Source organism: Lissotriton helveticus, chromosome 5_1 (assembly GCF_964261635.1).
Source record: "Lissotriton helveticus chromosome 5_1, aLisHel1.1, whole genome shotgun sequence".
Classification (NCBI taxonomy): Eukaryota; Metazoa; Chordata; class Amphibia; order Caudata; family Salamandridae; genus Lissotriton; species Lissotriton helveticus.
Window position 1 is genome coordinate 587,439,199 of NC_136065.1, and position 27,007 is coordinate 587,466,205.

A 27,007-nucleotide genomic window follows, 5' to 3' on the forward strand; every position below is an offset into this window, starting at 1 on the left:
CCATGATACCCCTGTTTACAACCATGCACAGTGTGCAGGCACCTTGGGGTACCTGCGAAAGGGTGCAAGGTTTTCCCCAACCACACCTTTTTTCATTGGGAGCCTGTGTTGTTGGTCGGAACACAGGCTCCCATTGAAGTCAATGGGAGTCTGACCGAATTGTGTTCGGAACATGGTAACTAGTCAGTCGGACTCGCTGAACTCAAGTCGGTAGTAATCGATTCCGACAAGGAGTTGGTCGAACTGCTTTCTGACAGATATCGTAATGAGGCCCTAAGTAAAATAGTTCACTTCACCCCATAGTTCTCTTAACTAAATAGATGAAGTGATGGCTGGCATGGATGGTAGTGCACTAACAGGGAAGGCATCACAGCAAGGTCCCACTCCCACCTAGGTGATATCCAACTGTTGGATTAATCAAAATGATCACAGGCAACCAAATTGAGAGAAAAAACAGGAGTTAATAGGCTATGTATATACATTTATATTATATCTTTAGAAAGACTCAGGACAGACTACTACCACCATGACACAAAAAAAAACCACATATTATAACAAATACTAGCAATAGTAAATTATTCTGAGCAATGGTGAGCTTGGAATTTGAAAACCAAAGATATGAAATCCTCAATCCTCAGGAAAAATGTACTCAAAGACAAGGTCAATCATTTTACTATGAAAAACAAAGGCCTGAATGATGATGTTGATATTGAGGAATGACGTTTTTACTTATGCGTGGTTGTGCAAGTGGAGCTGTGTGGGCTATTGCTCAGGTAATAGAAGATCCCACAGTGAGATGGCATTGCATTTAACTACAAGTGTGATATATTTGGGGTAAATTAAGACACACCACCACAAAAATGACACAGCCTGGGGAAGAGGGTTAGGGGTTTGATGAATGGATGGGAAAAGGGATTTGTGGCAAGGTGTGACAAAAATAAACACAATATTCATCACGGCGATGAGCAGCACATCATCATCATCATCATCATCATCATCAATCTGTTATGGAAGGAAACGAAGGAATGAGTATTGAACAGTACAGTTAAAGGCATTGCAAACAGTCCTTCTGTCCCAGAGACCCAAATTATGAGATATCTAAATATTCTATCTTCTATGTTTGAAAAAATCTAATTATGGAGGACTGCTGTTCGAACTGTAATTACTGCTGTTCCAACGGTAATTTCACCATCTCCATGGATCGCGTCAGTCTCAGTAGAGAGTGCTGATTCAAGAGTGTTCTTGGTCTCGCACTTGGATTACTCAGAGCCCTGTACTAACTTACGGGCACAATCCTGTAGTGAACACCCCTGCTCTCCTGAGCCATTTTTAGCAAGCCCTCTGTCTACCCCTACTACCATGACCTGAAATATTACCTCATGGAACATTGCAGGCCTGCGAACTAAGATTGAGAATCCAGTTTGGAGTGAGTTCATCCAGAACATGGACTTTTTGAGTATGCAGGAAACATGGTGTTTAGAACCAATTCATATTAATGGTTTCAAGACATATAATATCCAGGCAGTAAAGGGTTTGGGGGGCAAACCAAAAGAGGGTCTTTGTACATTCATCTCAAATAGGCTGGTGGTGGATAAAATAGTTTTTTTATCAGGGGGACTGCCATTATCATATAATAGAGGTATTTTGTACTACAACCTATTGTTTGATCTTGGTAAATTTTTATAATAACTCTCCTGTGGAAGACATTAGTACTGTGGTCAAGAACTTGAGTGGGTACTTTTATGCCATCTGCAAGTCAGGCTCTAAGGATTGTTTAATTATTGTGCTGGGGGATTTCAATTTTGCGATCTGTAATCTGCCCGATATCAGAATGTGTGACCTTCCCTATGAGCAAGGGGATCAAATTACCCACTTCTGCCATTCAAGGGCGGGAGAGCATTTATATGACCTCCTACATCTGTATGATTTGGGCTCTGCAAATGATCTTTTAACTACCCCCAAACCTATGTCCCATACCTTCAATGGTAGAGGTCTCGCATCAATCATCGATTTAATGCTAGTTTCCCGGATTTACGCATCCAGGGTGCTTACCTTAAAGATGGGGGAGATTTCTTTGAGCGATCACTTCCCACTTTGTTTAACGATTGCCCAGACCATACTTTGTTCGAATAAGCTTAAAAAGAATAATCCAACTATAGGTCATTTAGACCTGAAAAATACCAATGGCTACTCACTTCGGTGGTCAAATGTGGACCCCGACTGGCTGATGAAACAGTTAATTACTAATAGCAAACCCGCCATTGATATTTGTTTGAATGAGCTTTCCCCCAGCGAAAGCATTGTATAAATCTTTCTTGAATTATCAAAGGAGGTAAATTATTTACTTTGGGTGAAACACCGCAACAAACGAAAAGATCAAGGGTGGTTTGACAAAAAATGTACACAAGTACATTCAAACGTAAATGTTGAGCTACATAGGCAGCCTAGATCTCCACGCAAGTTCAGGTTAGCAAGAGTGGAATATAAGAAAGCTATCAATGTGAGGAAACGCTGTCTGAGAGACGAGGCATGGGAAACACAGCAATCCGCGGATTGCCAGAAAAACAAAGTGGCATTTTGGAGTGTAGTCAGATCTCAGTTTCTTTCTTCTGGGGAGAGACCATCAATTGAGTTTGCAATCTCAGAAGATGCATGGGTCAGCTTTTTCTCTAATGTGTATAATGGCCAAGATGACTCTGATTTGTGCCTGACCACTATCGTCCCAAATTCTCAGGCAAAGAAGGTCTTGCAAGTCACCTTGGATGAAGTCAACAGAGCCCTCTCTCAGAGCCAGGGGGGTGAAGCCCGAGGACCCGATGGAGTCCCAGTTGACCTGTTTAAATCTAACATCCAATTTTGGGGTCCTTTAGTAACTCAGGTAATTAATGCCAGTGCTAGGACGCTATTACCAAAGACCTGGGCGGAATCTAAAATAATGCCTATATTCAAGAAGGGGGATCGACAAAATCCAGGGTGTTACAGACCCATTTCCCTGTTAGATTCAATGGTCAAAGTGGTAGGACGGGTTGTCCTGGAACATTTACCAGACTGGGCGGAAGACACCAAGATCTTGTCTAACCTACAATATGGTTTCCGGGAAGGATTAGAGACCATTGAGCAGAGTCTAAACTTGGCAATTATAATCGGGAAATACACGAGCAAAGAAGGGAAGGTTATATTTGGCCTTTATGGACCTCACAGCGCCCTCTGTCTCAGTGAGACATGGTAAACTGTGGGAGATCCTCGTAGCCATGGGGGTGGAACTTAATATTGTAGCTTTCCTTCAGCAACCGTACAGCGGAGCCTCTGCTAGTGTACGATATGGTAAGGATGGGCAGTGCACTAAAGCTTTTCCCATTAGGAGGGGGGTCAGGCAGGGTTGTGTCCTGGCCCCTTTACTTTTTAATTTATATATCAATGGACTGGGAGACGAGCTGCGCAAGATTTTCCACAAGCTGGCGGTCATTCGATACCCTTGTAACTGTATGCGGACAACGCAGTCTTAATGGCTCGCACACAAAATGGGCTTCAAAGGGTTTTAGACAGTTTTAATGATTTTATGATGGGCTTGGGCCTAAATATCAACATTTCTAAAACCTTTGGGGCTGATTACGATGGCGGGCGGACAAAGCCTGCCCGCCATCGCAGCTGCAAAAGGGACCGCCCACCATAGGTGTGGCGGTCCCTCCATACAAATTATGATGTGCCTGCCACACTGGCGGGCGCATCCTGTATTTTAACATTGTGGTGGGTGGCAGCACCGGCCACAATGTTAAAATACATGTTGTGCTTTTGTAAGTACAATGTGACAAGTGCCTGCCACCTTGTACATGCAAGGTACCCCCCACATGCAGCACCCCCCACATCACCCCCTGGGGGCCCGCAACAGGGCCACAAAGGCATTCTCCGCCTGTCTTTTTGCGGCGGGATCGCCACCAAAAAAGACAGGCATCCTAATGCCCACAGTGATGCCTGCACGGCAACGCCACCATAGCCCCATTGTACCTTCTCCTGCAAGGGGGGCAGAAAAGGCCCGCCTTGTGGGACCACAGCGGATTGTCTTTCCGTCCGCCACGGTACCTTTCCCATTCCCACTGCCTTCCTAATTTGGCAGTGGGAATATTCAGGGTGATGGCGGAAAATCCACCACCGCCGGGCCGGCGGTACTCACCGCCGGCCCAGCGGTGGCAGACATCCCGCCATCGTAATCGGCCCTTTTGTTATGAGCTGTGGCCAAGGGGCTCTGAGGGGTAGGGTATGAGAGATCTTCCTGGAGGGTAGGAGGATAGCCCAAACAAAAAGCTTCACATATTTGGGCATCTTATTTAATTGTAATGATACATGGATCAAAACGATAGCTACTGAAAAGCTTATGGGTATAAGAACAACTAATGCCCTTGCCACCTTTGCAAAGAAGTTGGGTAGGAAGTCGCCAGGAGAGCTTCTGCAAATTTATAGTGCAAAATGCACATCAGTGGCAACGTACAGGGCAGGGGTGTGGGATTTTGCTAAGTCCCACCCACTACAACATGTGGAAAATGTGTTTTTGCATTATATTTTGTCTGTCCCTCAAAGTACTGGTTCCCTTGCCTGCCATGAGGAGCTGGGTCTTCCTTATTTATCGGACCTTATTCAATTTGAACCAATACTTCTCTGGCATAGTATATGGTCAAAGGTACAGACTCAGTTAAATAGAGAGATCGTGTTAGACACCCTGAGACTCGAAGGGGACTGCACATTCCTTGGGTCAAGTATGTGCAGAGCTTCAATCAATCAATCAATACACTTGTAGAGCGCGCTACTCACCAGTGAGGGTCTCAAGGCGCTGGGGGGGGGGGAGTACCGCTACTGCTTGAAAAGCCAGGTCTTGAGGTGTTTCTTGAATGTGAGGGGGTCCTGGGTCAGACGTTGGTGGGCGAAGAGGGAGTTCCACGTCTTGGCCGTCATGATTGATCTAGATCATCCGGAATACTTTACAAACCCAAGTTCCATGTTATTGATGTCTAAAAAGGGCTTAAAATCTGAGGGTCTTTTATTATTGGGAGAGATAAGAGCAGCAGATGAAACAGGTAAACACTGCATGATGCAACACCAGTTAACACTTACTTGCTTAGGGATGGAGCCATACCTGACTTTTGTACTCAGTGGCTTTGACAGAATGCTTTTAACTAGATTTAGATTGGGCACTATCCACAGATTATTGTCTATCCCTAAATTGAATGATTGGTCACGAATTGTGTTGGCCTGCCCCTGTGACTTGCAATCTGCCCACTCCACAATTCATGTAATGTTTTTTTGTAAATTTTATGTATCACTAAGGAAAGTTTGGATACTGCCTCTCTTAAAAAAATCAGGGATTTAGACAGTGCGCCCAGCGTTAATTCAACTCCAGTTTTTGGACAATGAACATATTGCCTGGTGGATAGCTCTGTATCTGAAGAAAGTACTCCGGCTTAGGAAAACTATGATATTTGAGGATTGCTAATAGCTGGGTTTTTATTGACTGAGGACGGTGGTTTTAAATTTATAATGTTTGCTAGTCTATCTGAATTCTGATGAAAATGCTTGTTCTTATATTTTACTATTTGTAATGTTTACAGTTTATAATGAATTTTAACTGTGTGCTTTTATGATTGTCCTACGAACAGTCGAATAAAGCTTTTCCTGGCTTGGCTTAGAGGAGTGAATTGAACCCACCCGGTTCTAAAAATATAATTGTTAAAAGGAAAATGATACTGTATTGCCAAATTGGGTGGTGCATCTGCATTCTCCTCAGGAATGCCCAACACTCTTGAGTACCTGCCTGAATTGGTCTGGTAGGTAAGTAGGAATATTGACCTCTGCTTCCGCCTTTTGTTAGTGCAGGAATGGAGAAGGCTTGCAGAATGTAAAACAGAAACAGTATTGTAGAGTCAATTAAGCTAAACTTCATGAAGAGTGTACCAAGAAGAATAAGAGGCAGAACAAAAAAACAAGAGGACTCATAGTTCCCAAATCAAGGCACCTCTCTCCATTCCACATAGCTGAGTATTAGGCCTCAGAGTCATGGTTTTCTTTCGAAGTTGATAACCTCCTTTTCTAGCTGTTGATGTGGTAGACCCACCCTGAGTTCTTCCATCCTCCGTCCCAGTCTTGACCCAAGCAAGATAGACATGTAGTGCACCACTGTTAAAGAACAAGTAGAGACAAAGAATTATAATATTTTGTATAGATTTCTGTTCGTTGACTAAAGTGACTGGACTTGTCTCTGAAGAACCCAAAAAATAGGAGTGGACCACACAGGTAAAGTTTCGCTAAGTAAGTTTGTAAAGGCTGATCACCTTCAGGAGGAATAATCACCTATCAGGCACCAAACATTGCAATTCATCAAAATCAACTTTACTAATAATTGAACACCCTCCCTCACTGTTTGCCACCACATAAATCATCAATCATCACTCACAATCACTCATTTATTGTTGCAATAGTTGTAGTTTCCTCTTTCAATCAAAGCATGGGTAGGTTAGGTAGTAGGTACACAATTGCATCTTTGATGCAGGCAACACATTGCAATTCAGTAGTGGCACTCTTGTAACTCAATGATCCTCTGGGGCAGCCCTGCTAAGTGATGTAAAGAAGGATAGGCATGTGAGGGAGGCAGGCATTGTCTCCAATGTCATGAGTGAATTGTAGAGGCTTCTTCACTGCCCACTGGTCCAATTCCAATCCGGCCATATATGGGATTAAAACATGGGGGGTCAGTAATCAATCAATCAATATAGACTTTATTTAGCTTTTGAAATAAAAACCATAAAAGAACAACAAGCCATAGAATACACAATAATGAAAAAAGCACATAAAAACTAATTCATACGCATAAAAAGAACCATCAATATCAAATTAAAAGAATAATTCCTAAAAGGGAATCTTACACAAGACAACAATTGACCTATAATTATTGATCACAGCTTTTTCTAAGCCTAAGATCAACTTTTAAAAAACAAAGAACATTATGAACAATATCTCCTGAGAGGATTTGTAAATAAACAAAGGCAGGGCAGACCTGAGTAAAATTAGACTTTTTTTAAATGGGGAGAGTATAGCTCTTACTGGGCTCCACATAAAAACTGCAAAACATTGCTAAATGTAACATTTCCTATTTAGACTTACTGTCGCAGCCATGGGGTGAGAGGTTATGGTCCCTATTCATCGCATTAGGATAGGCTAAAAGAAAGGTAAATAGGTCCAATCGAAACCTAGTTAATAGAAAGCAATCATATCTGCATTTAACCCACAGAAGATAAGACACCGTAGTGGGCACAGTTTTCAAAATGGTATATCGACGGATGCTGGACTTTATCAGAGCGCCTATGTCCCTATCCAGCAGTTGCCTTCTAAAAAAGTGATCATTCACCCAAATGTAATCCTTCTTGCAAATCTTGTTGGATAAATCACACCAGCCTAGTATAAATAACAATCTCTGATATATTTAAACCAAGTAATGTGATGGAAGTAATCAAGGGTCAAACAGTCCTTTAAAATCTCTTTGCTCAGATGATTCCTGGAGTGGACCAAAATTGAAGCCAAAGGTAAAGGGGATGAAAAGCTATAATATCGGATAAATAGGCCACCCCCATTTCTTTATGCACTACAAATGTGGGAGTGCCTTGTGGAACACAAAGGAACCGTTCAAAAAGCATTTACAATCATTTATAGCTCATCCTGGGTAATGTATCCCCATATCTCAGTCCTATAGATTATTTTGAAGATACACTTAGCCCTTTAAATCTGTAAAATGGCCCCAGTCAGTGTACTGCCCAGTCGTGCACCAAAAACAGCATTGTTCACCTCAATGCAATCCTCTTTTATCCTATGTACCATGGGACGCCAATTCATGGCAGAATTGAACAGAACTGCCAAGTGACAATACACATGTCTTAGGCACTGAGGCCAGTCCCCCAACTTTAAAGGAATGCTATTTGGTGGATCAAGGTCCCACAGCCATCACATAAGTCTTTTATCATTAATCAATAGATCCAAATCCTTCATAAAGAGGACAAAAGAGCTCAGCAGGGCCTGCAAGCCTCTGGCTGTCCGGGCCAGAAGAACTGCGTTGTCTGCATATAATGGTACCGGCAGACACCACTGCCCCACCTGTGGACAATCTACTTTTAAGTGTGATAAAAGCTGCCATAGATTGTTATCATGAAGATTAAAAAGACAAACGTTCAAGATACAACCTTGCAGGACCCCTCTTTGTAGGTAAATCTGAAACAAACATAATTTTCCAATAGCTAGTTTGTTTGCACAGAAAGAAGTTCAAGGAGAAGTAAATACATTCTATGGTGGCACTGGCATACTTAGTCTGGGAAGTAAAGTTTGTCTTCAAACTCAGGTGGTTCACACAAAAAGTTGGACAGCTAACACACTTGATTCTGACCAATCATTCTCCTCCTCCTGTGCTGTTTCAGGAAGGTATAATTGTGTCGTATGACATGTTAGCTCATTTTGATGAAGGTCAATCTCTCCACATTTTGAGGTGAGAGACATTCATATGATAGTGTGTGATGCCTTGCTTATTAGTACGGTTTGATCATCAACAGTGGTCAATTCAAACCTTTCCAGCACATGAATCGCTGAGCGGCGGTTCTCGTGGTCTGGGCATAACTTGTAAAATAGTGGAAATATATTCCATACCGACATTGATAAATTAGAACGCCTAACCTATGGGGCAAGCACTTTTGAAGTCTTGTTGTGAACATTGGTGGGTGTACAATTATGAAGTCAAGTACCTTTACTTGCACCCTGATGGCAGGGGCATAGCGCAAGGTATTCCACTTACTTGTATTAATTGAGCCTCGCGAGCAGGGGGTGATCATGTAACAGTTGTATAAATAATTGGTTTCATTCGTGATAGGTTCTAAGACAGCCTAGGGTTTTTGCTACATTTCGGAAACTGGTGTGAGAAACTGCCATATTTCCAACTCTATGTTTAAATACTAGATAAACTATGACAGGACAATATGTGGGAAAGAGTTTCTTTACAAGCTAAAAAAGAGATTTTTTTTTACAATTTACAGGCACCCTTTAGGCCCATCCAAGAATCGATGCATGCAATCATGTCTGGACCTAACACATAGTAGAGACTGCTTAATCCCACACAAACTATTTATAAGGAACTGCCCAAGAAATACCAGGTACATGATCCCAACATGTTATCAATGGGTGAAGGTCTGACATTTTAATGGAATCCTTTTTTTGTAACACATTTTTGTTTACCATCCCAAAGTTTGCAATAAGGATCCACATGTTTATGGGATCACTGGGGAAGCTTTACGATGAGAAAAAACTTGAGGTTTCACCAACAAGGATCAGTGCATGCTAAGTATCACCCTTGAACTATTGGCATATAATTCCACCTTTCTTTACACATTAGGATTGAGACAAAAAAAGAGTATAGATGGGTGCAATTTCGGTTTGTGACTGAGGAAGTATATGAGTAAATGTAGCTAATTCTAATTTCAATATAACCAAAATAAATCATTTTTTGTGTATGAAAGATGTATTACTAGGAGCAATTCAATGTAAAATCATGGGTAGAACAGATTCTGTTTTAACATGTGGAGACTGGACTGATTTCTCAAATGGATTTTGTTTTTCTTTATATGTTCTGTGATAGACTTTGGTTGTTTGGTTTGTAGTCAGCACAGTTTACTATTGAAGTGTTTACATCTGTTTACATCCAAAGGGAAGTCTTTGATTTTGTTTCATATCAATATCCCACGGAACTGTGTATGAACAGGGTTTTAACCCGCGGTGCCTTCAAAGTGGTTGCAAGATACAACTTACTCCCCTTAGTACAATCCTAGGATTGAACAACAATTGTTAGCCTAATGAAGCATTTATGATAATAGTGCTGCAAAAGGCACAAGGAACAGATGACCTTCGGCGCAGGTTAAATCATGCCATGCATGATGTTTGATTACCGAATAAAGTCAGACAGAATAGTACTGATGAAGTTGTAGGGATACTTCCCAGAGACGACGAAGCACGTGTTGGCTAAAAGAAGGTCTAAGAAAGAAAATAAAGAACAGCGACACCAGACAAGCCAAGAAATCTTTTGTGTTTATTATACTATTTGTCCAGAATATATTGATTAGGAACAAATTGTGTGTGCTTCATCAGGCTAACCTTTCTCTGAATGGTCATTGGTGCTGCCACTTGCTCGACCTCTTTTGCCTTCGCCTCTGAACTGGGCTTAAGACCTGCCACTTGAAACCAAGCCAATGCAGAGGTTGGGTCCAATTCTTCTGTTGCTGCTGTTGCAGATGATTTTGTTGCTGTTATTGGCTGCTGTGAGGCAAGACTGCTCTCTCTGGAAATTGAAGGTGGCACCCCAGAAATGTGGAGTGGAACTAAGTTCCATCTGTTCTTTTTCCAGGTCTCCAGCTTGCTCAACTATTCACCTCTTCTTCCATGTCTCCGGCTTGCTCATTAATCCACCTCTTATATTTTTAAGCATCCCCTTCAGAAAAAAGAATGAAAGTGGGCAGATTTATTTTGTACCATGGATCAAGTAGTGTGGAACCGATGTACTCTATGGATGAGATGATGTCATTTTGCAGTCTTGCATTGCAAGCTAAACTGAAGATTAAGCTCTCAACTGAGGCTGATAGCCTTGAATAAGTTACTGCCATTGTGCGGGCAACAAATCCAATTCTGAGACCTTTGGGTCTCAGCCATTCAGACACCATGCTGTTAAATTCGACCAAGATGTTTGCAGCACTATTGATTTCTCCATGGCAAATATGGCTACTGTTGCATGCTGCTGTACGCTCTTAAAACTTTCTTCAGGTCCACGACCTGTAGATAGCTTTTGCTTTACCCCTGCAAAAGAGATCCAGTGTGAAGTGATGCACATGTAATCAGTCACCCAACAACTGCACTGTCTGTCGTCAGGTGGATAGTGTGAACAACACTTTGCTGCAAAGTTTGCCCAACCAATTACAGCCCATCATGATGCACGGCTGGAAGAGCAACTCTGGCAAATTAGGTCCAACTTGGAACCTTCCCTTTCGGGGCAGATGGATGCCACAAATTCTCAGAACCCCACTTCTTCCACAAAAGTAAAAGGTTGGCGGTCCAGCGCTAACATTGTATAAATGAGCCGTTTGATGGTTGCACTTGTAGGGCCCTCTTAAGAAAACTTACCCATATTAGTAGTTTGTATTTTGTTCTTATCTGGGGCCTCTGACACAGGCCCCTTTTTAGAAGTAGGTGGTGGTAGACTCAGTGTGCATCATGGTGGGGCAGTCACAGTATGCTGAGGTGACTCCTTCTGACTGGAAACCTTCTTGTGCCATTGTGAAGTCACTGAGGCGGGTGAATCTGCTGGTGCACTGCTGGGGACAGGGCTGCTTTGCATGAGGATGTCACCCTCTTCTTTCTCATCACCTCCCACCATGATTGGTCTTGTAGATGATGTTTCCTGTCTCTACTCATCTTCACCACCAAGACCACATTCAGCAATTATTTTAAGGTAATCCTCTCAGTGGTTTTTGTGGTGTTTTTCGTGTGGGCTGTTTGGCCTCCAGTACCATAATGTGAACCAGACTTACCTTGACGACAAATTGTGTTGCGAGTGGTTCATATTACAATGTGCTACTCGTGGTTAATAATCATAAAAAGTCCCAAACTGGGGAGAAATGCTTTCGTACTGTGCCACTACCAATACATGAAAAAGAACTGGAGGTAGGTGGGTTTGTTGTTGATTGCCTCTCTGCAGAGCATACTACTACTGAGGTAGGGGGTGGTGCAGGTCTCAGTTGGAGCTTTGCAAATATGGGGCCTGGCAGTGCTACCTGTGCCACATCCCTCGGAGCATGTTGATTAGTGATGTCGGACTCCTCTGTGCCAGGTTCCACAATGACTAGCTCATTGTCATCATCTTCCTCATCATAATTCCAAGGCTTTTAGGATTTTTTCTTTTCCCTTGCCTTAAATCGTGTATCCTGGACTCTGTCGTGGTCCACTCCATGCCCCTGTCATCATCATTAGAAGTGGTGCTTGGAGAACATGGAGGAGTATCACCCTTCCTTTTACTTGCTGGAGATCTGGAACCAATGATTCTAACAGGGGAAAGTCTTGTCCGGCAGGAAGATCAAACAACTGTTTTGCTCCTGGTTCAGAAATAGCTACTATTGCTGGTTGTGATTGCTGTCCACTTTGCTCTGATTTCTGAAATGATTGGGTACTACTTTGCGAAAGGGACAGATTAAATTCAGCGTCCCAGCCTATTGGTGTTGGCATGATTGTAGTGGCTGCCTCACTGACAGACAGGGTCTTGGGCTTAGGTTGGTGCTATTGCTCCCAGGTTCCTCCCTGGATGCAGGTCTAAAAGGTACACGGCTCCTGAAAAAGGTTATTGTCGGCATGCCACTAGTGGAAAGCTGCATCTACTCACTAACCACTTTCTTGGGAGAAACTTTCTTTGGGGCCATCTTAAAACTCTCAGTTGGCAATGGTACTAAGCTGCACAAGTAGAAGATATTGGAGATATGACATCACTGTACAGACATTCTGTTTGGCACTGCTGTGGGTGATGTTTCTTCTTGTCTGTGTATCTAAAAGCAGACTAGCAAGAAAACAAATTGTGATATGTGGCATTGTTGCAGGTTGAATTAGCATTAGTTTGGTAGGCTACTTGTGTAATAATACATCAACCACTTTAAAGCCAAACCACACCACCATACCACAAAATTTAATTTCCAATCAGGATAAAACAACATATATATATAGCTCTTTGGTTTATGTATATCTGTTCTAAAGGAGACACCTGTGGCACTCAGGAAAGTGTATGGATAAATGGAATAATAATGTTTAAAAAAAATTAAGGTCAGTGTGTGCCTATGGCAGGCAATGTGGTCCAGGGGAAATGGAATGGTCATTAAAAAAATGAATAATGCACCGCAGCCAGAGTGTCCAGGAGAAAATGGAATTATAACTAAAAATACTGCATGCTGTTACTTGGCTGTGTGCCTATTATGGATGGATGGATAGATGGATCAATGCATTATGCAAAAAAAAAGATACAATTTTAAAAAAAATAAAAAAATGAAAATAAACAAATTAAAAGTAAAATAAGTTAAAAACAAAAAAATTCAAATTTAATTTTTTTGTTGTATAAACTTTATTTCGACAGCTCTTGTCATAATAGCTATAAAACCACCATTGAATATATAAAAAAGATATAAAAATGTAAATTCAAATATTTAAATTAACATAAAATAAATTAGAATACAAATTAAATTAGAAAATAAACTATTAAAGTTCAAATAATTAAAATAAAACAATAAAAATTAAATCAATATTTGATGATATTTGTATGGGAGGATGAGAACAAATCTATTGTGTATCTGTATAAGCACAATCATATTCATGATGTACATATATTATAATGATCCTCAAGCATATTTTTGAACTAGCATCATATCCATTCATGCAAGCCAGTGGCAAAGGCACACTGGCTGGATGCACAAAATGGCTGCCAGGCGATCCGACCGAAAAAAGTACGAGCCGTACGCGTGTTTTCTGCCCGACTCGTACAGCTGTACGAGCGAGCAAGTACGATGCGAGCAACGCGAAATTCACCGACCAAATTGTTTCCAGGTCCGGACCGCTCCTTAAATCTCATCCGTAGGCAAACCGTGCCGTGCAATGGATGCGATTTACGACTGAGCCAGTACGATGAATGAGTCGGACAGCCGGTTTGTTGTGAAGTTTCCTTCTCGAAAAGGTCCGGGACATTCCCTTTGGGGGGCAAACATAATAAATGACTTACCATATTAAGGTAGTTGATCATTTTTGCCAATATTTTACTGTTTCAGTAATGGTTTTCAGAATATTGACTCACAGAAGCCCCCTTAGACAGTAATACATACACAACTATGAGCATCATATTTCACAAAGGACAAATAGTAAAATCAGGTCATTTCAGAGAATCTCTGTAGTTATAAATGTTTTAAAAAGTCAAGTATCCTTACATATAGAATATATGTGTTTTATTGGGCTATAAGGGTAAAAGGCAATATAGGTTTCTAAATAAATACTACACTGTTAGAAAACATGTTCTTCTGTGCAAAGTTTATAGGAAATATTTATGGACTCACATTAATTATCTTTCTCTCATGGAAAAATTCGAATATTTTTATACATATTTGAAAAACCGTAGCTGCTTTTTGTTGTTGCGATTTACTACATTACAGTTTGTTTACATCCTGAGGTTTTTTTCCCCTTGGTTCTGACTGACAAAATTCCCGGTAACATGTCCAATGCAGTACACTAACACTTAGTAGCATTCTTCAGTTAAGTGTTTGTAGTTGAAAAGCCCTGTCTTAGAACCGATCAACAAAGGAAAACAATCTTAATGGAGAAATGTATGAAAGTACAAAATTTCACTAGAACTTACCAACAACTTTCTGGTAAAGAACATTTCATTACCAACACTTGTTTAGTCTACTTTTTTTTTTCTTCATTTTTGTGCATAATTAAAAAAAAAAATAACAATTGGTTTCAGGTTTAGTAAATAATTTAGCTTTAATGTATATTTCTTTACATATGCTTAAGTTCAAGTTCAAGTTCAGGGATTTGTATAGCGCACTACTCACCCAGAGGGTCTCAAGGAGCTTGAGGGAGGGTGTGTGCATCATTTATCGAATAGCCAGGTTTTAGCTGTTTTCTGAAGGAGAGGTGGTTCTGTGTAAGGCGGAGGTGAGACGGGAGAGAATTCCAGGTTTTGGCCGCTAAGTAGGAGAAGGATCTTCCTCCCATGGTGGATCTATAGATGCGCGGAATTGCAGCGAGAGCTTGATTGGATGATCGTAGATGGCGGGTGGGTGTGTAGAAGGACAGTCGTGTATTGAGGCATTCGGGTCCTTGGTCGTAGAGGGCTTTGTGTGCGTGGGTGAGGAGACGGAACGTTATTCTCTTGTTGACTGGGAGCCAGTGGAGGTCTTTCAGGTGACCGGAAATGTGAGCTTGACGGGGGATGTCCAATATGAGTCTGGCTGAGGCGTTTTGGATGCGTTGGAGTTTTTTCTGTAGTTTGGCTGTGGTTCCGGCGTAGAGGGTGTTTCCATAATCCAGTCGGCTAGTGACCAGTGCGTGGGTGACTGTCTTTCTTGTTTCGGTGGGGATCCAACGGAAGATTTTTTTGAGCATGCGAAGGACGTTGAAGCATGAAGATGAGACGGCGTTGACTTGTCTGGTCATCGAGAGGGAGGAGTCTAGGATGAAACCAAGGTTGCGTGCGTGGTCTGTGGGTCTGGGCGCTTTACCCAAGGCCGGTGGCCACCATGACTCGTCCCAGGCGGAGGGGGATGATCTTAGGATGAGGACTTCCGTTTTGTCTGAGTTTAGTTTTAAACGGCTGTTCTTCATCCATTCGGCTACTTCTTTCATTCCTTCGTGTAGATTGGTTTTACCTGTGTTTGGGTCTTTGGTGAGGGAGAGGATCAGCTGGGTGTCGTCTGCGTAGGAGATGATGTTAAGGTTGTGTTGACGCGCGATGGGTGCGAGGGGTCTCATGTAAACGTTGAAGAGGGTGGGACTGCGTGATGATCCTTGTGGTACGCCGCAGATGACTTCGGTGGTCTCTGATTTGAATGGGGGGAGGCGGACTCTTTGGGTTCTTCCGGTGAGGAATGAGATGATCCAGTCCAAAGCTTTTCCTTGTATACCGATGTTGCTGAGTCGTTGTATGAGGGTGCTGTGACAGACTGTGTCGAAGGCGGCGGAGAGGTCGAGTAAGATGAGGGCAACTGTTTCTCCGTTGTCCAGTAGCGTTCGGATGTCGTCTGTAGCTGCGATGAGGGCGGTTTCAGTGCTGTGTTTGGCTCGGAAGCCGGACTGTGAGGGGTCGAGGGAATTGTTGGATTCAAGGAAGGCGGCGAGCTGACTATTGACGGCTTTCTCAATGACTTTGGCAGGGAATGGGAGGAGTGAGATGGGCGGTAGTTCTTAAGCTCAGAGGGGTCTGCTGTGGGTTTCTTCAGAAGGGCGCTGAGTTCGGCGTGTTTCCAGCTTTCTGGGAAGGTAGCGGAGTTGAAGGAACAATTGATGACATCGCGGAGATGGGGTGCGGTGATGGAGTCTGCTTTGTTGAAAATGTGGTGGGGACATGGGTCGGTTGGTGATCCTGAATGGATGGAGTTCATCAGGCGGATGGTGTCTTCAGTAGTGATTGGGTTCCAGGTGCAAATGTTGTGAGGGTGCTGTTTTGGTTCGGGGGTGGGTGTGTGGAAAAGTAAATTTTGCCATGTTCTGTGTCCCTACGTGTCATCCATCATATGTTATGTGTGCATGATTAAATATGCATATGCATTCCCTATGTTCTATTAATGACGCAATTACAGTTGTGTCCACCTCTAGTATGCCAGTTTCCAGTTCTCGTGAATACTACGAATATCAGGCCTATGTAAAGTTACGTTGCCACGTTTCTCAGTGTGCACGTTATTCCATTATAAAGTCCCCGTTTCTAGGCCTCAAAAGGGCCTGGACACCAGATTCAGCTCCTGTCTCCTGAAGCCTCGCTGAGGAGCGATACAGCCCCCACCTGTATCCTCGACCCTTCACTTACTTCCTGCCTCGCAGTGCCCGGCTCACCCTGGCTCTGCCTCTGAGTCTGCCAAGAATATGTTATGATTCCAGTTATCAGTTCAGTCCTCCTTCTCTGCATTCCTAAAGCTACTGAATCGCATCGATAGTTTCCGTCATTGTCTAGCCTTCACGTCTCCACGTTAGAGAAATACTGCATTTAATGGTCATTTAATATTCTTCATCACGCACTACATGTAGAATAATGCATGGTCCAGTCTTAGAATCAAGTTAGCCTTTCCCCTCCTGACTTCTAGTTTATATCAACATGTTCTCTAAACATCAGATACTAGATACTGTTTAGGTACATGTCGCCCTGACTCTCCAGACTTCAGTCTCTGCTCCTAGCACAGAGTTCATAGCCCCCAGCTTCTCCTAGTAACACGTCATTGCTAGTTTGCGCGCACCATCAGGTTAGAGGTCCCGGCTCCTCAGGTAGCCCCCTCCATGGTTTCCGCCCCATTCATGACATATTCTGTTACGTTTGCATCACATGTCTATGTATACGCCCTGTTACACCTCTTTTCACCCTTATCTTTCGCGACTGCTACGCGTCACGCCTTTTGCTCCACCCACTGCTACGCCTATTGCAATGTAATGCTATGTGTTTGCGTTATGTATATATGCTCATGCACTGTTATTAAAAAGTTATTCCCTTGTCCCGATCCTGAAACCGGCAGCGCTGCTGGGCCTTGCCATCCTATTCCTGTATTTGCTGTATTAAACCTACAAAACTCCTACTACCTCGAATCTTGACTCTTATTTATTGAGCTATCTGTTATTCATTTATTCATTCAAAAATAGGGTATTATTTATTTATTTACCACATAATGGCGCCCGAACAGGGACCTGCCCTTTCCCCACGCGTCGGTGAAGCCACGCCGACCCCCTGACCCTCTGCAGTCGTGACGGAACTCTTCTGCGCACCGGCAGATATTTCTGCTTCAAGTATCCCTCAGGCCCACGGAGGAGACGGAGGAGGCGGTCCAGCATCCAGACGAGACGGTGGAGGAACGCGGCGAGTCCCGACCAGAGCCCAAGCCGAGAGTCCAAGGTCCGAGGTATCCGGAGGCCCACCTGTAACAGAAGTCCGAAGTTCGTCCGTCCGGTGTCCAAGCAGTCCCGTCCAGTCTGAGGCCTTCCGTTCTTGCTGCCCGGTGAGTACCGTTACTGGGGTAGTATCTAGACAGGGTCAATTTAATTGACTCTGGTCCGTGGGTTGGTGGTACACAGACCCACAAACGAAGTGTCCACTTCGGTGGATGCGGGTCCTGACGTGTCTCTTTATGAGACCGGTAAGTTTCGTACTGTTTCAGCAGTGCATCTAGTTTCTGTTCCAGTCAGTTCTGTTCTCGAGAAAATTCATGTATTCTGTGTTCCGTATTCCAGGTAGTATTCTGTTCGAACTGTTATTTTTAAATGTTCTTCATGTATTTTAATGTCGTGGTATGAATGGGGAATAAGTATCGTGTTCATTGTGTATTGTATTGTGTCTAGATTACAGTCCAGTCATGCCCTTGTTTTCTAAGTTACGTCAGTTAAAAACTAGAAAGGGTCTGCTGGAAGCAGCAGTTCCTGTCCCGCCTAGGGACAGTCCAGGTCATTTTATGTATCAGAAGCATGGCATAAGTGCCATACTATATCTAGATTTATGGGTAGAGTATACCAAACAGTTAGAGGAAAAGTATAGATGGCCCGTATCGGGTACATGGGATGCCGAGTGCATCATGCGAGTAGAAGAGGCATTATGGAAAAAGAAAGCCAGACAGTCACAGAAAGATGCCATCGAGTTATGGCGCAAAGAAGCTCATAAAAGAACTGAAAAAGAAATCAGAAAGTCAGAATTAAGTAGAGAATCCTTAGAACGAGCACAAGAAAAAGAACTAATCGAGATAGGTGAACAAGTTAAAGCCGAACAGTCAGACAGACAGAGGCATGCCCTTATTAGGGGTATGTATCCTCTCCTTGCCGAGGGCTTGCCAAAAGCGACCCCAGAGGCATCCAGTAATTTCCCGCCACCATTAGTTCCGACCAAGCTACGTCACAAACAGACCGCAGCTGATATTTTTATTTCGTCCTATTTGGACGACACAGTCCCAGAATATGCAAATCCTGTTCGCGCTCCGCCAGTCCCTGTAAATCAGGCACTTCCCGCTCCTCCAGACACCGGAGTACCTGTTACGGTACCCCCGGTCCAGCCCGCCATACAAGTCCAGCCTACATTTCCATTTCCCACTCTGCCAGGACGAAGAGCCTCAGTAGACGACTCTAGTTTAGGGGCCGCAGGGGGAGGTACTCCTCAAACCCCGCCGCCACACAAGCGTTTAACGACAGCCGAATTACATATGCAAGCGTCACAGCGTACGCCCAGACATCAGACTGTAGCAGAAATAAGAAAATCCCTTGCCGAATGCGGCTATGATCCAGTCCCAGGCGAGGATAATATGGTTTTATATTCATTCCGCGTAAGAAAGGTGACCGAGTATCTAGTCACCTTACCGAATATGAAAGAAGATCTAGACAGAATATATCGTTTCATCCGTACAGGGGATGATCCAGAAAGCATTGGCGAGGCCATGTCTCAAAGGAAAGCTGAGACCCAGCTCATGATATTAAAGTTTCTGATCAATTGTCTAATAAGAGAACAAGATTACCCGTCTAAAGATCCGGCTGAAATGAAAACCCTGACAAGGTGGAGTGATAATATAGCCGAGGGTAAGCACAAGACCGTCGGTGCTATGGAGAGTATGTACAAGAAAATCCGTAAAGAAATAATAAAGTTACACGAACAGCGTAAAGCAGCACAAGTAAGCGAGAAAGAAAGTAACTCTGATCCTGAAGAGTTAGACGACGAGAATCCCGACAGAATAGCGTATGTAGGAAAATCTAGATTTCCAGATCGCCATTTACGCCTAGAACACAAGTCTATTTTTCATCATCCAGCACCAGAACAAGGTTCTCTAGAACAAGTGTTTCAAGCTACCGATCACATTCTGAAATCACGAATCGGTTACAGTGAGTTAAGTACCATGCATGAACAAGAACTAGCCCGATCAGCAGTCCGATGGATTACTGATTCTACCACTTTTCCAGACGAAATAGTGGCACAAATGTTTCTGAAAATGCCCCCAGCCGAGCAACGACTGGCGGGTATGTATATGATTCAGCACCTCATTATATTGTATGAGGGTCAGCACTCTGATCCAGGTCCGTTACACGATATCCTGAACGAGTTACTCCAGTATAGATGGAAAGGTTTAGGTACCGATTTAATTAGTGTCATTCTAGAACAGCGTCACAAATATAGAACGTTTCTGAATCCGCATTTTGTTCATGTCTCACCCCCAGAAAGTAAGCCATTTTACATGGAGAGACAGAATCCGTTACGAGAAGTCCACCCAGTCAGAGGAACGGGTGGCGAACTAGAACGAGTGTTTGTTTACACTCCGATTACAAAGATGGAACTCCTAGAGATGAAGAAATTAATTCCCTGTCATGATAAAGATCCAGCAGGGTTCCACCGAGAATTAAAAGACATGCTCCGTATGGGAGAATACACGTATCCAGATATAATTAAAATGTTGAAAGTTCTGCTGCCCGCAGGGGTGTATGAAAAGCTCAAGGAAAAAGAATGGGAGGTGGGAGAGAAAAAGATCGATTGGGCAGTTCTAGAAGCTGAAGACAAGGCACGAGTACCAGGTACCGGTCTTGGAGCGAAATGTAAAGAATTACCGGAATTATTAATACAAGTTTTACCCAGATTATTGACAACTAGAAAAGAAGACTGGGATGCAATCTCAGCCTGTAAACAGAAACAAGACGAAGATATTAGTGATTTTTATTCCAGATTTGAGAAATGTTTTAGCATCAACAGTGGCCTCAAGACAAGTAGTGAGTCATACCCTCACCTTTTTGTTACTAAATTAGTCGAGAATTCAAGTCCACAAATTAAAAATCGAGTTTTGAAAGTCGAAAGTACCTGGCAAGCTAATACCCCGTCCCAGATGTTGCAGATGCTCCAATACCACCAGAATAGGATCAGGGAAGAACAAGAACACGAGAGAAAACGTATGAAAGACACGAAAATGAAAGTACTAGTTGCACAATCTGTTCCTCAAGACAGTCAGAAGAGGGGTCCGAATCAAGCCAGTCATCCTGCAGCTCCCGTTAAAGGGAACTGCAATTATTGTAAACAGCCAGGTCATTTTATAAACGAGTGTGCAGTTCTGAAACACAACATAGCTACTGGTAAGACTAAAGAAAGACCACGTCCGCCTAGACAAGAACAAGTTTCACAGACTCCTCAGCCACAGAATGCACCACAGACAGTTACAGCACCGCAGCCTATTGCTGCAACACAGCACGTTACACAGCAGATGTACCAGTATGCACAGTCTGAGTATCCAGAGTACCAGCAGTATTCATGAAACAGCCTAGAGAGGGAGGTAGGCTTGCCTCTCATCGAGATACCTGTAGATCAAGAAGGTCCCTATGTTCACAGTCAAGTATTAGGGAAAGACAGAAAGTTTTTGATTGATACAGGGGCAAGTAGGACCACAATTAGTCACGCCGAAGTTCCAGGGGCTCCGCTCTCAGGCTCAAGAAATGTTTCCCTTGGATTTTCAGGAAAACCCATTGTAAATGAAATATCAAAGCCAGTTACTCTAGAAGTAGGTCCATTGTCCCGCACTACTGATCTGTTACTTACTAAGTCATGTCCAGAAAACCTATTAGGCATTAAAACACTGAAAGAGTTAGGTGCAGTTATATGCTGTTCCCCAGAGGGAATACGGTTGTTCCTACGTGACTTTAAGGGTCACTATGTATTACGAGATTTTGATCCCAGATTGTCTAATGTTCCGCAGCATCTATGGGCGCAAGGTCCAACTGATGTTGGTTATATGCAAATCACACCCTATCGTGTGACTCTCAAGCCAGGTGTAGTGTTACCACGAATCAGACAGTACAGATTGCCACCTGAGGCTGTAGCAGCCTTATCCAAAATTATTGACGAGCTCATCGCTCAAGGAGTGGTTGTAGAAACTGACTCCAATGTATGCAATTCCCCGATCATTCCAGTCATGAAACGTACTGATCCAAATGCACCCCCAGTATATCGATTAGTGATTGACCTACGAGAACTTAATAAATGTATTATTCCTCAGTACCCAGTCGTTCCAGATATCTCTTCCCTATTGACAGCCATTGATTCCGAAGCCACGTTCTTTACTGTAATCGACCTCAAGAACGCGTTTTTCAGTGTCCCTATTCATCCAGACAGCCAGTTTCTTTTCGGATTTTGTTTAAATGGAAGGAGCTATATGTTCACACGCGCTCCTCAAGGTTTCACAGAAAGCCCTAGCATTTACAGTCAAGCACTTAAAAGACAACTAGACAACATTCACATGCCAACTGACACTGCCCTGCTCCAGTATGTCGATGATCTCCTGATCACAGCCCGTTCTGAACGTGCTTGCGAGCGAGCATCTCTTACAGTCTTGTATTTCCTAGCCGAGATGGGGCACAAGGTGTCCCCTTCTAAGCTTCAATTCTGTGTCCAGCAAGTGGTCTACTTAGGACACTTACTGTCCAAGAGGGGTAGGCAGTTGACACCAGACCGTATCCAGTTAATAGCGAGTCTTCCTCAGCCCAAGACCCAGAAGGAGGTACGTGCTTTTATCGGCCTTACTTCTTACTGCAGACAATGGATTCCTCAGTATGCATTTCTAGCCAAGCCACTGATACAGTTAACGACACAGGAGGCAGCCGTATCGACTGTCCTCCCTTGGACATCTGAACATACACTTAGTTTCAATGAGTTAAAGAAAGCCCTATGCCAAGCTCCAGTTCTAGCGACACCGAACTACAGTAAGCCTTTTACACTTTTCGTCACTGAACGCGAAGGTACAGCATTATCTGTTCTCACACAAGATCAAGCAGGACAATACAAGCCCTATGCTTATTTTTCGAGCACATTAGATCCTGTAGCCCAGGCTCTGCCTGCGTGCCTCAAGTCAGTTGCAGCCACAGCACTAGCTATCAGACAAAGTGATTCCATAGTCTTAGGACACTCCTTGTCAGTACAAGTTCCACAGTCCGTGGAAGTTCTTTTAAACCGAACACAAACTCAGCACTTGACAATTGCACGTTTAACAGGTTATGAATTGACACTGTTCCAGCCACACATAGAAATCAGACGCTGCAACATCCTGAACCCTGCTACACTGTTACCATCAGTTACTCCGAATTCTGCCACACATGACTGCGTGGAAGTAGTTAATATTACGACAAAGCCAAGACAAGATCTGACAGATATTCCGTTACCAGACCCCGACCTGACACTTTATGTGGATGGTTCATGTATGAGAACAAGTACAGGAGAACTAGTCGCCGCGTATGCAGTGACTACCGACACCGAAGTTATTGAGACACACCGTATTGACACCCTGTCCGCTCAAGCAGCAGAGCTAGTTGCTCTGACACAAGCCTGCATACACGCCAAGAACTTGAAAGTTAATGTTTACACAGATTCACGCTACGCATTTGGAGTTGTACACGACTTTGGAGTGCTCTGGCAGGAGAGAGGTTTCATGACTTCTCATGGAACCAAGATTCAGCATGGTCTCCTTATTCAAGCTCTGTTAGATGCCATACATTTACCGACATCTATCGCTATCATGAAGTGCAAAGCACATACGAAAGTTACTGACATTATTTCTCAAGGTAACGATCTAGCAGATCGCACAGCCAAGCTTACAGCACAGACTCCAGACATTCCAGTTAATCCGACACAGACACACACTCTAGATCCGATTACATGTATGACAGTTAAAGACCCTACACAAGATGTCATAGACATACAGTTACATGCTACTCCCGAAGAAATCAAGAAATGGTCCGAACAAGGAGGGGTCCAGACAGATCAAGGATGGTTAACGAAGGGTAGAGCCACATGGTTTCTCCCCGACTCTATGGTTCAAGTCATTATTAATACCGCACATAGTCCAGCACATTTAGGAGAAAAAGCTATGTTAGACAGTATCCAGAACATCTGGTTCAACAAGCATTTACGAGCTGCAGCCAAGCAGAAAGTCCGTACCTGTATGATATGTTGTCAGTTTAATCCAGGTAAAAGTGTCCCGGTGGAACAAGGTGGATTCCAGCCCCCTGACCACCCTTTTGAAGTCCTCCAGATGGATTATATTCAGATGGAACGATGTCGAGGTTTCAAGTATGTCCTTGTAGTTGTATGCGCTTTGTCCAGGTGGACAGAAGCATATCCAGTCCCAGATTACACAGCCGCGACCACTGCCAAGCAGTTGGTTCGTGAGTTCTTCCCCCGTTATGGACTCCCTAGAGTCGTATATTCTGACAACGGCCAGCCATTCTCATCTGAGTTAATGAAGCATGTTTCCCTTTTGTTGGGATACCAGTGGAAGTTCCATTGTGTACGCCATCCTGAAGCAGCCGGTCTCGTAGAGAGACATAACCAGACTCTGAAAATCCGAATCGCCAAAGTATGTAAAGAGAAAGGTGTGGACTGGCTAGTAGCTCTGCCAGTCGCTTTATTTTATATGCGCATGGTCGCACATTCCAGATCAGGTCTGTCCCCGTATGAGGTCGTTTTCGGCCGCCCCCCTAACATGTGGGGTACTCCTAGACCCCGAAGTATTACCGATGTTTCAAGTAATATGCTGACAGATTACCTAGCTTCCTTGATGTCTGCCCTCAACTCTTGTCGTTCACAGGTTGCCGCCGCATTTCCAGACAATACCGAGGTGGCACCGCATGAAATCGTTCCAGGATCCATGGTCTTGGTCCGCAATTTTGACCGCTCAAGTCCGCTGGAGCCACGCTGGAAGGAGCCCCGACAGGTCCTCCTCGCCACCCGTACAGCCGTGAAGTTGGAGGGTCGCAAAGGCTGGGTGCACCTTTCACATATAAAGAAGTTTTATGGACTGAAACCCGTCTCAAAGAACATTTCCCAGGATTTGAAGGATTGCCAAAATATTGTTCTCAAGGACTGTCCCGCAAAAGACATTGCTACAAACCCTCCCCTGTTAGAGAAAACTCCGCAACAGGAGTATAAGTTGAAACTCCGGTCTAGTAAAATAAGTCAGCCAGTTTGATTGTCTAAGTCCTCCCCTAGGTGAAACGGTTAGACTGTTTCTGACATGTATAAAATAGACCCCCATAGTGAGAGAGTTAGTCAAAACTCAATTCGATGTATCGTTTTTCTATGTTTCATATTATTTCTCAGCATTATGATTTCCTGCACCAGTTATGCATTTTACCTGTATTTCCCAGTTCTTCATGTAAATAAGTCTGCTAATGCTACAATAGAGCACACGTTTAGTGATCTGCCTCCTCATGAACTCTCTTACCGCCTCGCTATGCGAAATAATTCTTTCATCCGCATGTTACATTACTCACATCAGACCAGCAATGCCACTAATTGTTGGGTGTGTGGTCGACTCCCCCCTTTCCAGATACCGAAGGGAGTTCTGCCACTTTTTCCTTATCCATTTTCACATAATGGTTCGTGTGGAGCATGGTCCACGTTAACGTCATCCTCAACAGATATGTCTTTTCTTAACAGTACATGTTTCCCAGACAAGCAAGGTCTTCCCCACAGAACCGGGTTAGATCTAGAAAATGAAGTTTATAATTTAGGTAACTATTCTTCGAATTTCATGGTCCTGAATGTTCAGTCTGATACTACTCCAGACTTACCTGCTATTTCAGTACTACCAGTCAAAGGCGAATTATGTGTCCGAAATAATGGTTCCGTACACATAGGACATAGTGATTGTACTACTATTGTCAAGTATAGTGACAGTGGGAAATCCATTTTCAAAGCTTCACGTCATTCTTATTTTATTTGTGGTCAAACTGCATATGTTCGTCTGCCCCTCGATTGGGAGGGAACCTGTTACATTGCCTTCCTACTGCCACCAGTTTTCCTAGCCCCACCTGATTATCATAGAAACACACATCTAGTACACATTAGACATAGAAGGGAGTCCCAAATTGTCGATTATACTGAAACTACTCTAGAACAGTATACAGATTTCAATAGAGGTTTCTTTTTCTTTATAGGACCTATCCGGAATAGTAAGCTGATCCGTAGGTTAACCAGAACCCTTGAAGCAGTAGTCAATGAGACTGCCTCTGCTCTAGGTAACTTAACTGAAGAGCAATCTGCTATGAGATTTGTCGTTTTACAGAATCGTCTCGTCCTTGACGTCATACTGGCCGATAGGGGCGGGGCCTGTAGAGTCATCGGATCTAGTTGCTGCATTTTCATTCCAAATAACGCGCCGTCTGTTTATTCAGCTATAACCAGACTCCATAAAATTGCCCATCTGTTACACCAAGATCCAGGCACCTGGACATGGTCCGGTTGGTTCTGGAATATAATTTCCGCCTGGGGATGGAAAGTCTTGTCCTTTCTAGGTATTGCAGTAGCGATCATATTCAGCTGCTGCCTCTGTATACAATGTGGCCCTGCGATTTGCGGCATCTGTGCTACCTCTTGTATTCCTAGTCCCAAGCCCCGTTCTAAATCCCGTTCCAGGATAATTCGAGACGAGCAAATGATACTGTATGAAATGATAGATGGTATCATGAATATTGATGTTTCCTGATGGAAACGTAGTGACAAGGAGGGAATGTGGAAAAGTAAATTTTGCCATGTTCTGTGTCCCTACGTGTCATCCATCATATGTTATGTGTGCATGATTAAATATGCATATGCATTCCCTATGTTCTATTAATGACGCAATTACAGTTGTGTCCACCTCTAGTATGCCAGTTTCCAGTTCTCGTGAATACTACGAATATCAGGCCTATGTAAAGTTACGTTGCCACGTTTCTCAGTGTGCACGTTATTCCATTATAAAGTCCCCGTTTCTAGGCCTCAAAAGGGCCTGGACACCAGATTCAGCTCCTGTCTCCTGAAGCCTCGCTGAGGAGCGATACAGCCCCCACCTGTATCCTCGACCCTTCACTTACTTCCTGCCTCGCAGTGCCCGGCTCACCCTGGCTCTGCCTCTGAGTCTGCCAAGAATATGTTATGATTCCAGTTATCAGTTCAGTCCTCCTTCTCTGCATTCCTAAAGCTACTGAATCGCATCGATAGTTTCCGTCATTGTCTAGCCTTCACGTCTCCACGTTAGAGAAATACTGCATTTAATGGTCATTTAATATTCTTCATCACGCACTACATGTAGAATAATGCATGGTCCAGTCTTAGAATCAAGTTAGCCTTTCCCCTCCTGACTTCTAGTTTATATCAACATGTTCTCTAAACATCAGATACTAGATACTGTTTAGGTACATGTCGCCCTGACTCTCCAGACTTCAGTCTCTGCTC